The sequence below is a fragment of the Malania oleifera genome, chromosome 7 (assembly GCF_029873635.1).
Source record: "Malania oleifera isolate guangnan ecotype guangnan chromosome 7, ASM2987363v1, whole genome shotgun sequence".
NCBI classification, from domain to species: domain Eukaryota; kingdom Viridiplantae; phylum Streptophyta; class Magnoliopsida; order Santalales; family Ximeniaceae; genus Malania; species Malania oleifera.
In genome coordinates, this window is record NC_080423.1 from 87,781,415 (window position 1) to 87,794,015 (window position 12,601).

A 12,601-nucleotide genomic window follows, 5' to 3' on the forward strand; every position below is an offset into this window, starting at 1 on the left:
CAAGTAGATCTAGAACAATCATCTGCAATGGTTAAGAAATATTTGCATAAATTAATAGTAGGAACAGAAAAAGGACCCCACAAGTCACAATGTATCAAATCAAAGCAATTTTCAAAAATATGAGAACTTTTATTAAAAGGTAACCTCTTTTGTTTTGCAATAGGACAAATATCACAAAGAAAGTTTTTATTTGAATCAACAAGAGGTACATTATTGGACTTGATCAAAGCCAATTTGGCATTTGATAAGGGTCCTCGCCTGAAATGCCATACATGTGACTATGGCTTATTGACTGAAAAAACAGAAGAAATAGACTTGCTTCCCTCTAGCAAATAGAGCCCATTGCACTCTTTACCCAGACCAATCGTGCTCCAATGAGCAAGGTCCTAGATAAAACAAAAATTTCCAAATAAAATAAGGCAACAAGGAAGTGATTTAGCAAGTTGACTGACAAATATGAGATTAAAGCTGAAAGAAGGAACGCAAAGAACATTGTACAAAATAAGAGTTTCAGTGATTTGGACAGTCCTAATGTGTGTGACCAAAGCAATTTCACCATTGGGTAGATTCACATGAGTATTCAAAGTGGTTGTGATATGTGTGAAATAAGTAATTGAATCTACCATGTGGTCACTAGCCCCTGTGTCTATGACCCAATCATTGGATCCAAAACAAGTTCTATTAACCAATTTGGCTAAGAAGATAGAGTGTGTCAAATTGGGAGTAAAGGAAGAATTAGACATAAAACCTGAGATGGTTTCAAGGTAGTTATTATGTGCTTGAGGCTAGGAAGAATTGATTGTCACAGCAGCACCACCATGAATACCAGCAGATCCAGAGATCAATCCAGACAAACCATTACCAACACTCACATGAGCAACATGATGATTGTCACTAGGAGTTGATCCTGTATTGAGAAAAGCCAACAACTGCTCACATTGAGTCTTAGTGATAGGACATTAAATCTGGATTTGGGAAGAATTCTCAATCATAGCCCCTTGGGTGCAAGAAACTTGATTTGCACTTGATTTCCATTTTGGCTTGTAACTAGGTGGGTATCAGTGTAGCATGAAGCACTTATCAATAGTATGCCCAAGCATATTACAATGAGTGCACATAAGTTTCTCTTTCTTGTTGTTTCCTTTATTCCATCCTGAATTACCAAAATTGTTTCCCTTTGAGTTTGCATGCATTGCCACAATAGCAGGTTTAGCAGTATAGGATCCTCCATGTCCAGTATTCTTGTGAGACTCTTCTTGAAGGACTAATGCATAAACCTTGTTAATTGAAAGGAGAGGCTCATACATCAAAATTTGAGTCCTAATGGTTTCAAAATTTTCATTTAATCCCATAAGGAACCTCATGACATAGGCTTTGTCATGATTAATACTTAAAGTTTTATTCGCACCACATGTACACTCTGGTAATGGTTATAAATTCAGCAATTGATCCTATAACCTTTTGAATTTCATGACATACTCAGTTACTAACATATGATTTTGAGTAATATAACAAAGTTCCTTTTGAAGATTGTAAATTTTGGGACCATTACCTTGAGAAAAGACATTTTGCAATTCTAGCCACATCTCTCTTGCAGTTTTACAATACATCACACTGCCATACACATCCGTGTACATTGAATTAATCAACCAAGAAATTACCATCGTGTTGCAACTCAGCCAATCTTCATAGAGAGGAGATTTTGGATCAGGTACAACAATTTTTCCATTGATAAAACCTATCTTCTTCTTGGTAGTGAGAGCTAGAATCATGGCTCTTGACCAAGAATGATAGTTTTTCATGCCAAACAGTGGTTGTGTAACCAAGATGCTACCTGGATTTTCATTTGAATGGAGGAAAAATGGATTTGAGAGATTCGGTTGTGAGGATGGATCAAATTGGTTGCTTGAATCTGGTGATGCCATGGAAATACCTTCAAGCTTTGATACCATATAAAAACTTCATGGAAAGATAGTCTAAATAAACTCTAAATATTATTTCTTGTAATAACAAAAAAAAAATTAAAAAATTAAAAATATTAATCAATTAATTAGTTAAACATTATTAAATTAATGTACGAATTAAACAAGTAAAAAGAAATAGTATGAAAAAAAAAAGTTAAAAGTAATTATTAATTAATAAATTAATTAAACATTATTAAATTAAATAAATAAATAAAAATTTAAAGAAAAAATTATTAAGAATTAATTACTTAATTAAGTCATGATGTATGAAATAAATACTTTGATATATATATATATATATATATATATAATATTATTATATTATATGTAAAGTAAGTAAAAAAAAAAAAGAAAAAAAGAAAAGGAAAGAAGCTGAGAAGGAGATTGAATTACAGAGAGCTCTGCGCTTTCTCTCTACTGCGACGTCTCTCCGTCGTCTCCGTCTCCGCCTCTCTCTCTCTCTCTCTCCTCATATCTCGAAGAATATTCGACCGACTGGGAAATGAAAGGTGTCATTGGATTCCTAACTCCACCACTGACATTTCTACTAGAGCGGATTTGTCGTGAGAGCAGCAAAGGTACCATTTTTGGGGTAAGACAACTTTCTCCTAATTTCTCAATTTCTTGTTAAATCTGTTGTTTAATTGATGATCAAGCACCACTATGAGGTTCTAGTCGTGATCGTTGTCATTTTGATATAAGTAAAGTTCCAATTGGGATTTTCTAGGCCCTACTCCAAAGCGAGAGTGAGATTTGGAAAATTTGGTAATTTTCCTATATTTAAGAGGATAATTATTTATTTGGTATTTAAGGGCTTAGGAAATATTAAAAGAATATTTTATTCAGGATTAATTACATAGAATTAGGATTTTTCATTCAGGGTCCGGATGAGCGCCGTAAGTATTTTTCGGGGTCCCTTTTGGCGTAGTTCAAGAAATTAGGTAAGGGAAAGAATATATATTAAATCATAATTTTTATGAATTTAATGAAAAATAAATTGTGTTATATATACGTGAATATGTTTCGGTATGGATTTAAAATGCCAACCATTTAATTTATGTTTTTCCAAGTTTAGGGTTGTTTATTAGATAAGTATGTGCGAAAATGAACTGATGAAAGTGGAAAATATTTTCAGGATAATTATGTAAGAAATGAAAGGTATTTTCAGTATATAAACATTAAATGTTGGTTGACTTATTTTACAGGAAGTGTATGAATTTTATTGCAAAATTGTGTGGCATGAGTAAATAGGAATGCTGTGTGGAAATATATGTTAAATGTATGAGATGCAGGTTAAGTAAGTAATGCATTGTGAATAAAACATGATATGGATTATGTTGCTTGTGTGTGTTAATGCAACCATGTAAACAGTTGAAAAATGTTGGGTAAACAGCTAAAAAATGTTAGGTAAAACAGTTGAAAGATGCTGAATAAAATAGCTGAAAGATGCTGGGTAAATGTGTAACAGTTGAAAAATGTTGAGTAAAATAGTTGAAAGATGCTGAATAAATGTATGACAGCTGAAAAATGTTGGGTAAAACAGCTGAAAGATGTTGGGTATGAAATGAAATGAAATGAAAAGGGAAATGAATGAAATGGAAATGAAATGTGAAATGTGAACAATGTAAAATTGGAAAGAGTCACTTAAAGTGAAATGAAATGAAATGTTAAAGTTATGAACATGAACATAGGTGAATGGTTGAACAATGATAGAAAGAATAATGTATTATGGTATTAGCAGTATTTATGCTAGTAGAACATGTTACGTTTGTGCGAGGCAAACTCTTCGCCCGAGGGCTTGCTAAGAAAGGCGAGAGTCCTGGTTGTATTAGGTGTAGCAGTAGGTTGCATAACGTTCTAGGGCAGAGGGAAACTACTTGTATGGGTGGGTAGATTTCCCTATTCTTGGGAGCCTTCGCCAGTAAAGTTTTGTATGAACTGTGTGAGTACGAGATCAATTTATTACTTGAGGGCTTACTGAGTAAGGTGAGTGTCCTGGTATGGTTTAGTTGTGACCTTTGGGTTGCCTAGGTATCAGAGTAGAGGAGTGCTACTTGTATGGGCGGGTAATCACCCCTATCCTTGGGTAATCTCGTGGGTTAAATCTTTTGCATGTGTTTGGTTAGGATCAGAGAATGATTTCAGAAATTATGTTAACGATTTTCAAATGTTAAATTTTATGTTGTTTTATAAACTCATGTTAGCCACACACTGTTTTAATATATTGTTTCTTCCCTTACTGAGATGTGTCTCACCCGAATATGAATTTATTTTTTTCAGGATTTCCTCGAGATCGAGCTTAGAGAGCTCAAGATTTTATAACATTATTGGGAAATAGGAAAAGAAAATGGTATATTTCTATGTTAATTTTGGGGAATGTAAATATTTATGTTTTATGTTTTTATGTTTTAAGGCTGTTGAATAAGGAATGATTGTAAAAATACTAAAATATTTTGGGAGTTATGTAGATTTATGGAAATGCAGGTGATGGATGATTTATTATGGATTATAGTTAGAATTAGTAAGCTTTGGTATTATGTTATATGGAGATTATGTTTATGTTTTTCGCTACATATATATTGATTTATGGATTATCAAGAATTATCAGGTATAACACGCTGAACCCGACTTTAAGGGTTCGGGGCGTTACAGAAGAAGCCTCATGAGAACTCGAAGATGAAATTAAAAGGAGATACCCACATTTGTTCCAAGAGTAATCAGATAATGTAAATAGTGAGGTAATGTTTCTTTTGCAGGTACATGTACTATTTAGATAGTAAGTAGTTTTAATTTTATTTGTGTAATCTCCAAAAACATAGAATGTAACCATGGTATTCCTCCACCATAAGTGAGGGTAAGTAATAAAATAAGTAAACCATTTACCTTTACGAGATGATAGAGTGTATAATGGTGTTCAATCCAAATAGTAAATTTCGAGGACGAAATTTTATAAGGAGGGGAGAATGTAACGACCCGAAGAATAATGATATTTAAATAATAAAGAGGGAGGGAAATAGAAATAGAAATAGAAGGAGGCAGCAGGCTTCGTCGACAAATGCTTCGTGTTCATTAATAACGTTGCATTTTGAATATAATAACCCGAAAAAATTTTACACAGGGAGTTCGTCAACGAGTGTATAAGTAGGTCTCATCGACGAAGCCACGCCTCGTCGACAAGAAGATATCGAGAGGGGTTTTTGAACAGTCTGAATTTTGTCAAAGAGGAGGTAGGGTTCATTGACGAAATTACTTAAGGACTCATCGACGAGATGATGTGTCTCGTCGATGAATCCGACCTTATAAATAGTTGAAACCCAGATTTTTTTGATGAAAATTCAACGCAACTCTCTCTTTCGCTCTCTCTAAAACGCCTCTCCCTCCTTTTCTCTTTGATCCTGACCCTATTTCTCACCGGAGGATTGAATATCTGGGGCCACCATGACGCTCCTGACGAAGTTCTCTGCAAGTTTGCCTGAACTGATCATGGGAGAAGTTAGTTTAGAATTGATCCCAATTCTAGGGTAAGACATTTTATTCAGATTATGCCTTCCTCGTAGTTATAAGAAATGTTGTAGGTAAGAAAATACTGATATTTTGTTCTGGAGGATGTTGTTTTGAGGGTGTTGAGTGGAGAACCCTGCGGGTGTAGGGCTAGAGTTTAGTGAGAGGCTTTTCAAATTTAAGGTAAGGGAAATATGCTATGCTAGGAAATTTACTTACGTTATCAAAATTTTATATATATGTATGTATACCAGATATTATACAGAATATGAATTTTTAAAGTATTTGTGGCCTGAGTACATGATATTGATATGAAGTTTTATGCAGTTTTTCAGTATTTCAAATTATACAGATATAGTTAGATATTTGAAGATTTTATACAGACAAAGTATGTATACATATGCAGTTTTATTCAGATGATTACACAGACAGATATATATAACAGTATATAGATAATTATTCAGAACAGTATATACAGTGTATATAGGAAGCTATGTTTTCCTAAATGCCATAACACTCAGAGTATACAGATAGTTTATACAGATAGTTTATAAAGACAGATTATACAATTATAACATCAAGATGTTACAGTTATTTAGATATCACAGAATTTACAGCACAGAATTGTGGTGTTATGGTTATTTTGGAAACATGATGAAAACAGTAAATATATATATATATATATATGTGTGTGTGTGTGTGTGTGTGTGTGTATTTATATAGTATCATATCCCTGTGGAAATATTACAGACAGATACAGTTTATAGAGCATGATACCGTTGCTGATACAGATAGAGTGCAACCACATATCTCAGATAGTGTGTGGGTACCGTCAAACTGTGCTCAGAGAGGATGCAGCTCCCTAGATCACTGGGTTGAGGGGGCCAGTTTGAGGAGGTAGCAGCCAGTCCCGAGCTTATGAGTGGATGCAGTTTGACCGGGCTGAGGTAGTGTAGAGTATGATGACTTACCTGGAGGGCCGACCAGGTTAAGTCTATGGGCCGTACAACCCTGTCATAAGGGGTCAAATCATGACATACATAGCCCCAGAGAAAGAGCACAGTTATGTATATATAGTTTTACAGCTTTTGTCGTATATAGTATGATATAGCAGTATGAATGATAGAAAGTTCAGATGATACAAATGTTTTAAGCTACTATGCATGTATTTTATAGATTTACCAGATCATGTAGTTTTATATATTAACGCTATAGTTTTACGACTCGGTCGCCACATACTAGTAATAACATATTTCCACTTACTAAGCGTTGTCTTACCTTATTACTTTACCATTTTTCAGGTGAGCCAACTAAATGAGCAGAGCAGGCTCACAGATAGAGTGACTACTTTGTTGCCCTACTTGTAGGGTAAGTTTTGCATAGAGATGTATTTTTGAGATAGATGATATCGGAGGGAAATGTTTTATGGTTATAGTCTGTATGTACAGAATTTTGGTATAGTATATGTAGTTGTATGACTTATATTTCCGCTGTTTAGGTATGGTTATATAGATACAAAAAAAAAAAAAAAATGGAGAAATTTTGAGGATGTTACACATTGCTCTCACTCATCATAGCAATAAGTGTTAATGCCTTGGCTTATCATCTTTAAGTTTAGAGTCTTAAGAAATTAAACTTTAAAATTGACACACATCAACATGACTCTGATACCACTAGGGACCTAGGACATGCAAAAGTGACAATTAAATAATAAAATCAAGATGAAAAGATAAAGTGATATAGTCAAATAAGAAATTAATCAAACTTATGAACAAATATATAAAATTACAAAATTGTGATTAAAATTAACCAATTTGATATCGAAATTAATACAAATATTATTACAAGCATTGATACAATTAAGCTTACAAAATTAATAAAAACTTTTAACTTTACAGCTTTGATACATATATTGTAGATTGTTGACAACTTGGATGTCGAGGACACATTTCTTCACAACTTTTCTACCAAAGTAGTAGTGTGTGAACGAAGACCAATACCCTTAACCAAGACTTAAGAGCCTATTTATAGGCCTAGACTTGAAGCAAATATTGGATAAAATTTTACAACATTGGCCACACATGACCGACATATTGAGATGGGTTGCCAAACTAGGGTCCCACCAAATTTTACTTTAAACAAAAGACAAAAGTAAATAATTTTGACAAGCTTTCAACTTTATCTTCAAGGAATCTAATCATTGAGCTAGGAGGAAGTTACTAGGAAATTGTTAGGAAGATGCTTGCTTGAAAAGATTGTTTTAAAAACTTTTCTTGAAATTGTCTTCTCGCAGTAAGAGTTCTATCAATAAGTTGGATATAGTTGAGATACTTCGGAATTTTCTATCAATTAGCTGGAAATGGTCGAGATACTGATAGCTAGCCTCCAATGGCTAAACTTTGCAGAAAACTTCTTTTGCAAAAATCAAGTTAATATTTTTTATAAAGAGGATTACATATTATTTTTATAAATGATAGACAATATTGAAGATACCTTTCAAAAGAAAATATATTTAAGAAAATTAAAGCAAATCGGTGTTAAATAAATAAAATGTATATTTCGGAATTGTATTTGTAGACATCCTATTTTTGCCTGAGCCAAATAAGATTATTATTATTATTATTATTATTATTATTATTATTATTATTATTATTATTATAGTATAGCGTTGCAATATTAATATGATATTATTGGTATAAGGTTATTATTACAGTATTATGTTTTCATTATTGTTACTATTGTTATTACTTTTTATTATTACTAATATTAAATATTCTTAATATTTTTGTTTCTAGGGTATATTTATATTTTGTATTATGTATTATGATATTTAATTTTATTATTTTATTTTATTTTATAGTATTGTTTATTTTCATGTACGTATTTCCCTATGATTTTAACGAAATGGTATGAGCTCTTTGAGCTTCATGTACCCTGGTTCTGAGAGAATTTATACATATATATATATATATATATATATATATATATATATTGTTTGCACTTTGTAGATTCATAAGGGGAGTAAAATAAAAGATTTTTCAAATTTATTTTGGGATAATTTCATAATCAATTAGGTACCATTTATAAGAACGGGAGAGCAGGAGTGCTCGTACCTTCCCCTCGCGTAACCGAACTCTTGATCCCGGCTTTGGTAACGCAGACCTACTTTATCCTTAATTGGGTAGTAATCAAGTACTTTAACTGCACTAAAACGTTAGTGGCGACTTCATTCCCATATTTTTCCCGAAAATTTAAACCCATATTTTCATTCGCCTCATTCCACCTCCAAGACTTCGCGACAACTTGGCGACTCCCCTGGGAACATTAGAGAGTCGAGCCAGTAATTAATTAGGAATTATCCCAAATTTAAATTTATTAAGTCTTTTAATTACTCCACTTTATTTTGTAAATAATATACTCCCATATTTGAATAATTGGTTTGTGAAAATTATAATATGTTTGACTTAGTGTGGGTATATGTTTCCATATTTGTAAATATCCTTGAATTAATGTGAATATTTGTAATATCCTTGAGTTAATGTGAATATTCGTAAGTATCCTTGAGATAATGTGAATATTTAGTTTTCATATATGTGAATATCCTTGATTTAATGTGAATATTTGTTACCGTATTTGTGAATATTCTAGTTATGAGGCTAAAAAATATAATGATAAAAAAAAAAGGTTTGCCCATTGATATGATTCTCTAAACTAGTCAAGTTACATTAGTGTCAAAGTATTGGTAAAATTTGTCTTATATTTAACAAGCACAAAAAATCAAACAAAGACAAGTAAGTTTGTGCATTCCATCCATATTCCTATTGAGATTGAGTTACCAGATTACATGCTTATTTATTTAAATTTCAAAGAGATTTTAAAGCATTAAGAATGCAATCCAAAGAACGTCCTTGTGGAGAAAATGTAAGATGGACAGGATCAGCTACAAATGCATCTACTGGGGCAGGTGTCATGCTGAGTCTCAGAGAAACACATTCAGGGACATCTATGTTAGATGAGAATTCAAAAATATGGTCAAGATCAGAATTTGGTTTGTTACGGGCTCGTTGGGAAATTGGCGCATCATCGTGTATTATATATATAAAACCTTTTTACTCTTCCTAGCTTGAAAAGAAGACAGATAGTCGAAGGGTTTCAAAATCACCAGTAGGCTTCTTGTAGAGAAGGTCCCTGTTGGGAATGTATGATGTGGGTAGAATTAGTCACAAAATAATCTAACTGAGGCAAATGTCATGATAAGTTTCATGTGAGCCGATTCAGAGATTTGCTTATTCAAGAGGAATTTAACAACACGGCAGTAAATAGTTATAGATACATTTAACTTGGGCAAATTTCAAGTTGAGTTTTAGTGAACCCATTCAAACACCTTCTTATCAAATTGGAATATGAAAACAAGGTCAAGATCAGTTATAGATCCATTCAACTGGGGCAAGTTTTGTGATTGAGTTTCATTTGAGCCAAGTCAACCACCTCTCTTAAGAAAAGCAGGCCAAGATCAGTTATAGATTCATTTAGTTGGGGCAGGTTTCGGGTTGAGTTTCAGGGGAACCAATTTAGAGGCAACATAGCCAAGATCAGAGATTGAGTTGTTGATTACAGGTGCATTAGAAAAAGGAAGTTCATGCATCATCATGCATTTCATGTATTGCCAAAAAAAAATAAAAATAAAAAAAAAATAAAAAAAATTAAAAAAATTAAAAAAATTAAAAAAATTAAAAAAATTAAAAAAATTAAAAAATAAAAAATAAAAAAATAAAAAATGCATACATGTTATATCATGCAACATGCATGCATATCCCCATGTTTTGGTATCATATCAAACAACATGCATGCACCCTTACATTCTAACATCACCGATAACAACATTCATGCATCATATAACATCATTCAGTTATACTCGTCTTGTCGTACATCTTTTTTCATCATTGTCTAAGCAACCCTTGTTTCACTAATGTTTGAATACTAGAGCAAATGGCCCGGGTCTAAGTCAAGTCATTGTTGTGTGCTTTGGCGCTCGGGTTCTCAAACTTGGTGCAAGTAATTATTGTGTGCTTCGGCCCTCAAGTTATCAAACCCGGTGCAAGTCATTCTCATATGCTTTGGCGCTCGGGTTCTCAAACCCAATGCAAGTCATTCTCATGTGCTTTAGTGCTCGGGTTCTCAAACTTAGTGCAAGTTATTCTCATGTGCTTCGGCGCTCGGGTTCTCAAACCTGGTGCAAGTCATTATTGTGTACTTCGACGCTCAGGTTCTCAAACCCAGTGCAAGTCATTCTCATGTGCTTCGGTGCTCGGGTTATCAAACCTGGTGCAAGTCATTCTCATGTGCTTCAGCACTCGGGTTCTCAAACCCAATGCAAGTCATTCTCATGTGCTTCGGCGCTAGGGTTCTCAAACCTGTAAGTTATTCTTATGTACTTCGGCACTCAGGTTCTCAAACCTAGTGCAAGTTATTATTGTGTGCTTCAACACTTAGGTTCTCAAATCCAGTACAAGTCATTCTCGTGTACTTTGGTGCTTAGGTTCTCAAACCTGGTGCAAGTCATTATTCATGTGCTTCGGCACTTGGGTTCTCACACCCAGTGCAAGTCATTCTCATGTGCTTCGGTGCTTGGGTTCTCAAACCCAGTGTAAGTTATTCTCATGTACTTCGGTGCTCAGGTTCTCAAACCTGGTGCAAGTCATTATTGTGTGCTTCGCCACTTGGGTTCTCAAACTTGGTGTAAGTCATTCTCATGTACTTTGGCGCTCAGGGTTTTCAAACTCAGTGCAAGTCATTCTCGTGTACTTTAGCGCTCAGGTTCTCAAACCCAATGCAAGTCATTCTCGTGTACTTTGGCGCTCAGGTTCTCAAACTTGGTGCAATCAACATCTCTAAAAATCCTATCTCACATTCACGAATTAAACACATTGAAATTAAACATCATTTCCTTCGTGATCATGTGCAGAAAGGAGATGTGTTTCTTGAGTTTGTATGCACTAATGAACAGTGGGCAGACATTTTCACTAAACCACTTTCAGAAGATAAGTTTATCCAAATTAGACGTGAATTGGGTTCATGCATAGTAGAGATGCTTCCTAGATATTTCATTATTTGCATAAATTCAGGGGGAGCTTTCAAATAAATTTTTAAAGTCTAAACATAACTGCTCATATCTTTTATTGGATTAGACTTTGTGATATTGATTAAGTTTTGCAGTGCATAATTATTATACTTACTGCATGATGATGATTACATTTTTGTTTTATATCTTAATCATACTAGAATTGTTTGAGTTGCCTAGGTTGTGGATAAACTGTTAGGTTTTATAAACTCAAAACAAGTCATTTTTATACAGGAATTTTTGGGAAATGTCTTATTTTCAAGCGGTATGCTGCCAAAATTTTTAAAAATTCCCAAACTTCTCTTATACACAAATGATTATTACCCATTACCTAAAACTATAATTTTCATGACCCTTTTTGCTATTGCCAAAAGGGGGAAATGGATAAGAGGGCAAAAATTGGGTTAACTTATTCATGAAAAATTATTTAAAGTTTTACATCATGCACATTGTTAGGGGGAGCCTTCTAAGGCTATACCCATTTTTTGCATTATGTATTTGTTATCATAAAAAAGGGGGAGAATATTGACCTTATAGGTCACACCTGGTTTTGATAATGACAAATACTTAGGTATTTGATGGTTGTCAAGTGTTTGTGCAGGCTTAAATGAGCATACCAAGGAATGACACGTGAAGCAACAAGAAAACCCTAAAGATTTTGATTTGTATTTTCAAATTCAATTATTGTAATATAGGTCTGTAATAATAACCTAGGATATGGTCTGTATTTTCTTACCTGCATATCATGCATATAGGATATATGGTAAGCTCAGTAAGACCATAGTAAGACTTTAGGTCCCAACACTCACACATATCATACAAAATACAAGGGTATTTGAAAATGAGCTTAAATTAAACAATATTAGGTAAATTGAGAGAGCTCGGGCGACCGAACCCCAGGAGTTCAAAACTCCTCGGGCGCCCGAACTATAGAGAAGTCAATAGTTGACTTAGGCTCTCGGGCCACCGAACATATTTATGCACACTGTCCTCAGGCACCCGAACCCTTCAAAAG